This window comes from Eucyclogobius newberryi, unplaced genomic scaffold (genome assembly GCF_026437365.1).
Source record: "Eucyclogobius newberryi isolate DKJ021-1_F unplaced genomic scaffold, fEucNew1.0.hap1 SCAF_16, whole genome shotgun sequence".
NCBI lineage: Eukaryota > Metazoa > Chordata > Actinopteri > Gobiiformes > Gobiidae > Eucyclogobius > Eucyclogobius newberryi.
The window spans coordinates 15,920,710-15,929,927 of record NW_027315790.1 but is presented as its reverse complement, the minus strand read 5'-3'; positions in this window follow the sequence as shown (position 1 = coordinate 15,929,927).

The following is a 9,218-nucleotide window of genomic DNA, read 5'->3' as shown; positions in this document are numbered from 1 at the left end:
TTCTGTAGACATGTGGTATGTTTATCAAATCCAGGAGAGAACAGAGTTTGGGGAAGTCCACTTCCACATTGCTTGTGCACTGATAATTATCTGTAAGATAAAAGCGTTTTAACAGAACACACACAACACCACCACCTTCCTCATAGACCAAACGCAGCGTGATCCTGTCACTTACCAAAGGTCAGGCATTCAGTCGAGGCTGGAACTGGCAACAAGAAAGCAAATTAATTGTAGCTTATACAATATGACCCCTTTGAATAGAATTAGATATTGGATATAACCAAGTAATAATCAAGTATAAAGCAATCTATTTGACATTCACATATAACTAAGAAATAAATGTTAGTATTATCTAGAGATAAAAACATTATATTCTCAAAACCCCTTTAGACCTACAGGCCCAACCTTTATTACATCCCAACAATAACCCGGAAAGTAGAAAATCAGCTGAATCCAACAATACCATAGTATTTAGTCTAGCCCTAATTATCACCGATCTAGTGGTCAAAAGGTGCAGAAAAAAATTGACAAAAAATTAAAGTGATTTAAAAGGTTTTAACCTATTTAAAGTTTCTTCCCCAGACACATAACTCTGTTTTGACTAGACCAGTCATTTAAATAATGACGCAGGACGCCTGGACTTTTTCTATTACACACATCTATCTCTAATTGACTTATTTTTAATGGTATTTTATGGCATTATTATTATTATGTTATGTTAATTATGTTATTATGTTAATATAATTATATATATGTTATATAACATAAACCATAAAGCACGTGGGCCAACAACAGAAAACCCTTGATTTATTTTTATGTATTTTTACTTTCGAAAACTTTTCCAAAGGAGCTCTAGGGCATAACAGGTTCTAAAGGAACCATATGTGCATTTTCTGCTGAACGGTCCGACACCTTCTTGTCAATGGAAAATTAGATTTCTTTGCCTGGGATATTGCACAATATGGTCTAAAAATCCACTTTTCATTTATTCAGTTAGAAGGGTATTTTTAGCCCAAAAAAAGACTTAGGTTTAGTGGAGTCAATGTCCAAGTGGAACATTCCATTATTTATTGATGCAGAGAGAGAGAACACAATTTTTCCACAATATAAATACTAATTTGTAAATATGTGTGCGTTTAAAACATTGTTTTTTTTTTGTGAATCTGTGGTTTTGCATGATAAAGTTTGAATCAGAATTTGTGGATCAACATAAATTGTACATTTTCCACCTGGATATTTATGAGACACACATTATGCAAATTCACAAAGGTGACTCCAAGTATTTTTTTTAAATTGTAATTGAATAAATGAAAGAACCAGTCTATACCTTATTGTGGAACATTCTAGGCAAAGCAATAACATGTTCATGAGACAAACATAAGTAAGGTGAAATATGGCAAACAAAAAATACAAAAACCCACTGCACACAAGAGAAAAGAAGAACTTTCCCTTTTAAATACCGATTCACATCATACCTTCGTCCTCATCTGCCCAATGCGCGTAATAATCCCTTCCTCTTCTCTTCATCATGTTTATTCTTTAGCTTTTGGTCAACTTTTCCATGAGTGCCTGGCTGTTGTTGATGTTGTTGTTGTTTTGTTTAATGGCGGCTGGCAGCCAACTGAGAAGGTGCACTTACTGCCAACTACTGCATTCAGTGTGCACAGGAGATCAACGGATAATACCATATAATAATAATATTAATGATACCAAAAAGGGAGTGAAGTGTCTGGCAACTCCTTCACCGACTCCTTTGAACTCGTGGGCTTTGAAACACCAAAGTAGTAGAAGAAGAACTGAAGAATGGAGTCTATAGGGTAAAGTCTAAAGAATACAGTCTGGCGTGGGAGAAGGCCAGCTGGAATAAAGTCTAAGGAATAAAGTCTGGCCGTAATGTAACACTTGGATACCAACCGCCATAAAACAACAACAACAACAACCGAGTCTAAAGAATATAGTCTGGCGGTAATGTAACACTTGGAAATCAGCCGCCATAAAACGCCAAAGAAGAAGAAGAAGTACTTTGAAGGATTTCAAAGTAAATACACTTCAAAGCTTTTTTGTTTGTAGGTTCTTCTTCATCTTCTTCTTCTTCTTTGGTGTTTCATGGCGGTTGTGTTACATTACCGCCACTTACTGTAGTTGTACGTCTTAAAGGTCCCATATCACGCAAAATTGACTTTTCAGGGCTTTTTACAGTGCTATTGGTGCCTCATATATGTGCCCAAAGTGTTTTTTTTTCATTGATTCCTGCAGTTTTTCAGTTTTTAGCAAGTCTATATCCTTTTCCTCAGATGAACAGATGAACGGGACCTACCCATTTAATGCGTCCTCAGTGTTGAGTGTCGCGTACACTTCCTTGTTTCAGCCGATTTCAGCCCATCCTCCAGGAAGCACTCTGTACCTGGAACACTTTAGACTTTATTCTTTAGACTTTGTTGCCCCCCTTCTCTCTCACAACCATTATGGCTGTTTTTCCCCAGTTTGACAATTTTGGTGACTTCACTTTCTGGTGAATGAAAGTTAGTGTGTTGTGAGAGTAAATGCGGGACAACGGAGTAAAAACAGCCCATGGCCACAATGAGGCGCGTTCACAGAATGTTTTTCATGTTCATTAACATGCACTGTCCCGACCAAATAAATAAACAAAGACGTTTCTTCCTGGTTGGGCATGGACAGCAAATATGACATAGGTAGAGATAATTCTAAAACTGGTACCTAACAACCATAACCAAGAGCCAAAATCTTTTTAAATCATATATTAATAATACTAGTCCATGGGCCAGACCTCAAAGTGTGGCTAGCAGTGATTTTTGAAAAGGTCCATATCTACGCTTAACATTTGGTTATGATAAACTTTGTCTATAGTATCACATTTTTCAGCCCCTGAAGTTTAAAAATCCCACATAGAAAAATACACCTCTCCTTGAACCGACACCTTAACGTGGTGGAGGGGTTTGAGTGCCCGAATGATCCCGGGAGCTATGTTGTCGGGGGCTTCATGCCCCTGGTAGGGTCTCCCAAGGCAAACAGGTCCTAGGTGACGGGTCAGACAAAGATCGGTTCAGAAGCCCTCTATGATGACAATACGAACAAGGCAGTTTACGTCGCCCAGATCGGCGTCACCGGGGCCCCATCCTGGAGCCAGGCCTGGGATGGGTGCTCCATGGCTAGCGCCTGGTGGCCGGCTCTTACCCCACGGGGCCCGGCCGGGCACAGCCCGAAAGAGCGACGTGGGGCCGCCCTCCCGTGGGCCCACCACCCGCAGGAGGATCCATAAGGGGCCGGTGCAGAGAGATCTGGGCGGCAGTCGACGGCAGGGGCCTCGGCGACCAGATCTCCAGACACAGAGACTAACTCTGGGGACATGGAATGTCACCTCGCTGGGGGGGAAAGAGCCTGAGCTTGTGCGGGAGGTTGAGCGATACCGACTAGATATAGTCGGCCTCACCTCCACACACAGTTTGGGCTCTGGAACCCATCTCCTCGAGAGGGGCTGGACGCTCCACTTCTCTGGTGTTGCCCGCGGGGAGAGGCGGCAGGCTGGTGTGGGCTTGCTGATAGCCCCTCAGCTCAGCCGCCACGTGTTGGAGTTTACCCCGGTGAACGAGAGGGTCGCGTCCCTCCGCCTTCGGGTGGGGGACAGGTCTCTCACTGTTGCAGAGTACCCGGCCTTCTTGGAGTCCTTGGGAGGGGTACTGGACAGTGCACCGACCGGGGACTCCATTGTTCTACTGGGGGACTTCAACGCCCACGTGGGCAATGACAGTGACACCTGGAGAGGGGTGATCGGGAAGAACGGCTTCCCCGATCTGAACCCGAGCGGTGTTCAGTTATTGGACTTCTGTGCTAGCCATGGATTGTCCATAACGAACACCATGTTCAAGCACAAGGGTGTCCATCAGTGCACATGGCACCAGGACACCCTAGGCCGGAGGTCAATGATCGACTTTGTTGTCGTGTCATCAGACCTCCGGCCGCGTCTCTTGGACACTCGGGTGAAGAGAGGGGCAGAGTTGTCAACCGATCACCACCTGGTGGTGAGTTGGATCCGCTGGCGGAGGAGGAAGCCGGACAGACTTGGCAGACCCAAGCGCATTGTGAGGGTCTGTTGGGAACGTCTAGTGGAGCCCTCTGTCAGTAGGGTATTCAACTCGCACCTCCGGGAGAGCTTCTCCCATGTCCCGGGGGAGGCTGGGGACATTGAGTCCGAGTGGACCATGTTCTCCGCCTCCATTGTTGATGCGGCTGCTCGGAGTTGTGGTCGCAAGGTCTCCGGTGCCTGTCGTGGCGGCAACCCCCGAACCCGGTGGTGGACACCGGAAGTAAGGGATGCCTTCAGACTGAAGAAGGAGGCCTATCAGGCCACTCTGGCTTGTAGGTCTCCGGAGGTCATCGACGGGTATCGGCAGGCCAAGCGAGCCGCGGCTCGTGCTGTCGCAGAGGCAAAAACCCGGGCCTGGGAGGAGTTCGGGGAGGCCATGGAGGAGGACTATCGGTCGGCACCAAAGAAATTCTGGCAAACCGTCCGGCGCCTCAGGAGGGGGAAGCAGTGTCTCACCAACACCGTTTACTGTGCGGGTGGAGGCCTGCTGACCTCGACTGGGGATGTCGTCGGACGGTGGAAGGAATACTTTGAGGATCTCCTTAATCCCTCAGTCACGTCTTCCGAAGAGGAAGTAGAGACCGGGGACTCGGAGGCTGGCTCATCCATCACCCAAGCTGAAGTCACTGAGGTTGTTCGCAAACTCCTCGGTGGCAGGGCTCCGGGGGTGGATGAGATCCGCCCTGAGTACCTAAAGTATCTGGATGTTGTAGGACTGTCTTGGTTGACACGTCTCTGCAACATCGCGTGGCGTTCGGGGACCATGCCTCTGGACTGGCAGACCGGGGTGGTGGTCCCTCTGTTCAAGAAGGGGGACCGGAGGGTGTGTTCCAACTACAGAGGGATCACACTCCTCAGCCTCCCGGGTAAGGTCTATTCCAAGGTACTGGAGAGGAGAATCCGACCGATAGTCGAACCTCGGATTCAGGAGGAGCAGAGTGGTTTTCGTCCCGGTCGTGGAACACTGGACCAGCTCTATACCCTCCATCGGGTGCTCGAGGGTTCATGGGAGTTTGCCCAACCAGTCCACATGTGCTTTGTGGATCTGGAGAAGGCTTTCGACCGTGTCCCTCGGGGTGTCCTTTGGGGGGTGCTCCGGGAGTACGGGGTCCGGGGCCCTTTGCTCAGGGCTGTCCGGTCCCTGTATGACCGGAGCAGGAGCTGTGTTCGCATTGCCGGCAGTAAGTCAGACCTGTTCCCAGTGCATGTTGGACTCCGCCAGGGCTGCCCTTTGTCACCGGTTCTGTTCATTGTTTTTATGGACAGAATTTCTAGGCGGAGTCAGGGGTCGGAGGGTGTCCGGTTTGGGGACCACAGGATCTCATCTCTGCTGTTTGCAGACGATGTTGTCCTGATGGCACCATCAAACCCGGACCTGCAACATGCACTGGGACGGTTTGCAGCCGAGTGTGAAGCGGCTGGGATGAGAATCAGCACCTCCAAATCCGAGGCCATGGTTCTCGACCGGAAAAAGGTGGCTTGCCCCCTCCAGGTGGGTGGGGTGTCCTTGCCCCAAGTGGAGGAGTTCAAGTATCTCGGGGTCTTGTTCACGAGTGAGGGAAGGATGGAGCGTGAGATCGACAGGCGAATCGGTGCAGCGGCTGCAGTGATGCAGTCGCTGCATCGGACCGTTGTGGTAAAGAGGGAGCTGAGCCGAAAGGCAAAGCTCTCTATTTACCGGTCGGTCTACGTTCCTACCCTCACCTATGGTCATGAGCTTTGGGTAGTGACCGAAAGAACAAGATCGCGGATACAAGCGGTCGAAATGAGTTTCCTCCGCCGTGTGGCTGGGCGCTCCCTTAGAGATAAGGTGAGGAGCTCGGCCACACGGGGGGAGCTCGGAGTAGAGCCGCTGCTCCTCCACGTCGAGAGGAGCCAGCTGAGGTGGCTCGGGCATCTGTTCCGGATGCCTCCTGGGCACCTCCCTCGGGAGGTGTTTCAGTCATGTCCCACCGGGAAGAGGCCCCGGGGAAGACCCAGGACACGCTGGAGAGACTATGTCTCTCGGCTGGCCTGGGAACGCCTCGGGATCCCCCCGGAGGAGTTAGAGGAAGTGTCTGGGGAGAAGGAAGTCTGGGAGTCCCTGCTCAGACTGCTGCCCCCGCGACCCGGCCCCGGATAAAGCGGCAGAAGATGGATGGATGGATGGATGGAAAAATACACTTCAGACACCGGTCCAAGATAACTATTTTAACTATCAGCCATCCACCCGTAGCAAAGCTGGTTGGTGCCGGCAGCAGAGCCGGTGCCACCAGCAGAGGCCTTCAGAGTCAGGCCTTAAGGGCTGGGATCTGGGCCAGTTCTAATGGGATTGGGCATGAGCCAAACAGAACTGGTGGAGAGATCGCTGGCCTTCAGCTGATTGCCTCATACCTTTGTGGAGTTGAGAGAAATAAACCATATTCTGGTTTAAGCACGTCAAGCTTCAGTCGTGACACTTATGATTAAAATGACTGTAACTGTGGAAAAATGTGGACCCATAAGATCACACTTTCTCAAGTTTCAGTCTCTCCTGCTGAAAAATCTCCTGCTGAACCTAGAAACTTTGGGGAAAAAAAGCTTTGACGCCGCAGTGTGAACGCTCTTTTAGCTGTTTATCACTTTATCCCTGCGGTGAGTAATTAGGATGCTCGAAATGTGAGGAATAAATGGACTGCTGCAAATAGGTTAAAATGAACTAGTTCTGTTTTTAATATTTTTAAGACCATAAAATAGGTGCAGTGCCTTGAAGTGATTTATTGTAGCAATAAAATTCTTAAGATTTAATAAACGCAATATAGATTACTTTATTGTCACATTCCATGGTGCCAGACCATCCACCTGGAAAGTTACAGTGTGTGTCCCGTACAAGCAATCAGACTATGACAACAACAACAACAACAACAACAACAACAACAACAACAACAACAACAACAACAACAACAACAACAACAACAACAACAACAACAACAACAACATCTTAAATATAGCCGCAAGCGGCAATGATCGGCCCTCGCCACGCCGCCGCCACGCCGCCGCCACGCCGCCACTGCCACGCCGCAAGAGGAGGGGGCGCTAACGCGCCCCAATTGTCCTTTTATTACGCCTACTGCTGAATCTGTGACGCTGTCACATCTTCTCCCCTTTGTTTTACCATCAAAAAGCAATTTTATTTTGAATTCTTGGCAAAATGTGCGGCTTTGCCGCACAGACACCGTGACTCTTTGAATAAAAATGTGGATAACTTTTGATGGTCCACCCCTGAAGATGAGTCTCACCAAATTTCAGGTTAATAGGGCTGACGCCCTAAGAGGAGTTTGTGAAAGTCTAAAGTGTAAACATGTTCTGGCGATTTCCCCATTGGAATAACATGGAAGGTTTCGGTCATCATTACGGCAAAGCCATAACAATTATGACATGGGTCTCATTGACTTTTTTGATGGGGATGCCAAAATTGAGTTGTGCGTCAAATTTCATATAATTTTGCAAAACTAAATATTTAACCTCCATATAAAATCTGTAGGGGGCGCTGTGGCTCCAAATTAATTTATTTCACTTCAAGTAGGTTTAGGGCAAAGAGTTTAACAACTGATTCTAATTTGACACAATTCGGACTTTATCTGCGCAAACGGCAGAAATGTTAAATTTGGGAGATTTCTGAAATTCTTGCTACAGTTTGCGGCTTCGCCGCACAGAGACCGTGACAGGTATCAATGTAATTTGGATAACTTTTGATGTCCCACTCCTCAGTAGCATTTTCACCAAATTTCAGCTTTTTAGGGCCAACGCCCTGGGAGGAGTTCGTAAAAGTACGACGTTTGGAAAAACTCCGAAGTCATGTTTAGCCATTTTTGAAGCAATATGGCCGACATTTGGTTGGGCGGACGGCGTTGCCGTAATAATATTTTTTACTTCTCTTGTCACCATCTACCTCTGCGCCAAATTTCATGATTCTACGATCAGATTTTTTTGGGGTCATTTCCCATCTCTCAATGCATTTTTGGTACATTTGGGGGCGCTGACGCGCCAATTTTTTTTATTTTAGAAAAGGGAAATGAACCAGAATGTAGAGAGGCACGATTTTTAAAGGTGTGCAAATTTTTGTGACTTTTCGTCAATGTTCACTGGGTGAAAAATAGGGGGGTTGGTCCCGAGAAAAAGAAGAAGAAAGAAGAAAGAATTAAAGCCGCAAGCGGCATCCAACGGCCCTCGCGGGCCGCCGGCCTTCCGACTCTGCGCTTTCGACTTGATAAAGATGGCGCCCTTATTGTGTGTTGAATAAAAAAAGAACTTGACAGACGGCGACACAATTGACATGGCCAATCCAGTGCAAATCAACACAAGTGTCAGTCAAATTTGCTGCGCCGCCGCACAGAGACCGTAGCACTTGGAATAAAAATATGGATAACTTTTGATGCCGCGCTTGTGTAGATGATTTTTCCCAAAGTAAAGCTTGATCGAGCTATTGCCCACGGAGGAGTTTGTTAAAGTGTGAAGCGTAAATGTGAACATTTCAGAGATTTCGCTGTTTTCCCATTTCTGACATATATTTGCGGGTCCGCCACACAGAGACCGTAGCACTTAGAATCAAAATATGGATAAGTTTTGATGCCCCGCTTGTGTAGATGATATTCTCCAAATATGAACTTGATCGGACAATCGCCCTAGGAGGAGTTTGTTAAAGTGTGAAGCGTAAAAATGTGGTGATTTGAGCAATTCTATGATTTTCCCATAAGGATAACATGGGATGTTTCTGTCATCGCTACGGTTACGCCGTACAAAATATGACTTTGGCTCTCATACTTTGGTGATCAGGATGGCAAATTAGAATTTTGTTCAAAATATCATGTCATTTGGAAAAACTCTATTGTTTATAGGCCACTCTGAAGGCCAAATAGTCAGAATTCTGGGAAACGTTTGCGGCTCCGTCGCACAGAGACCGTAAAAGCTATCCTTAAAATTTGGATAACTTTAGATGCCCCACTTGTCTAGAGGACGTACACCGATTTTGAGGTTGGTGGGCAAAACGCACTAGGAGGACTTCGTTAAAGTGTAAAACATAAAAATGTGGATATTCGAGAGATTTAGCGGTTTTCCCATAGGGATAACATGGGAGGTTTATGTCATCGCTACG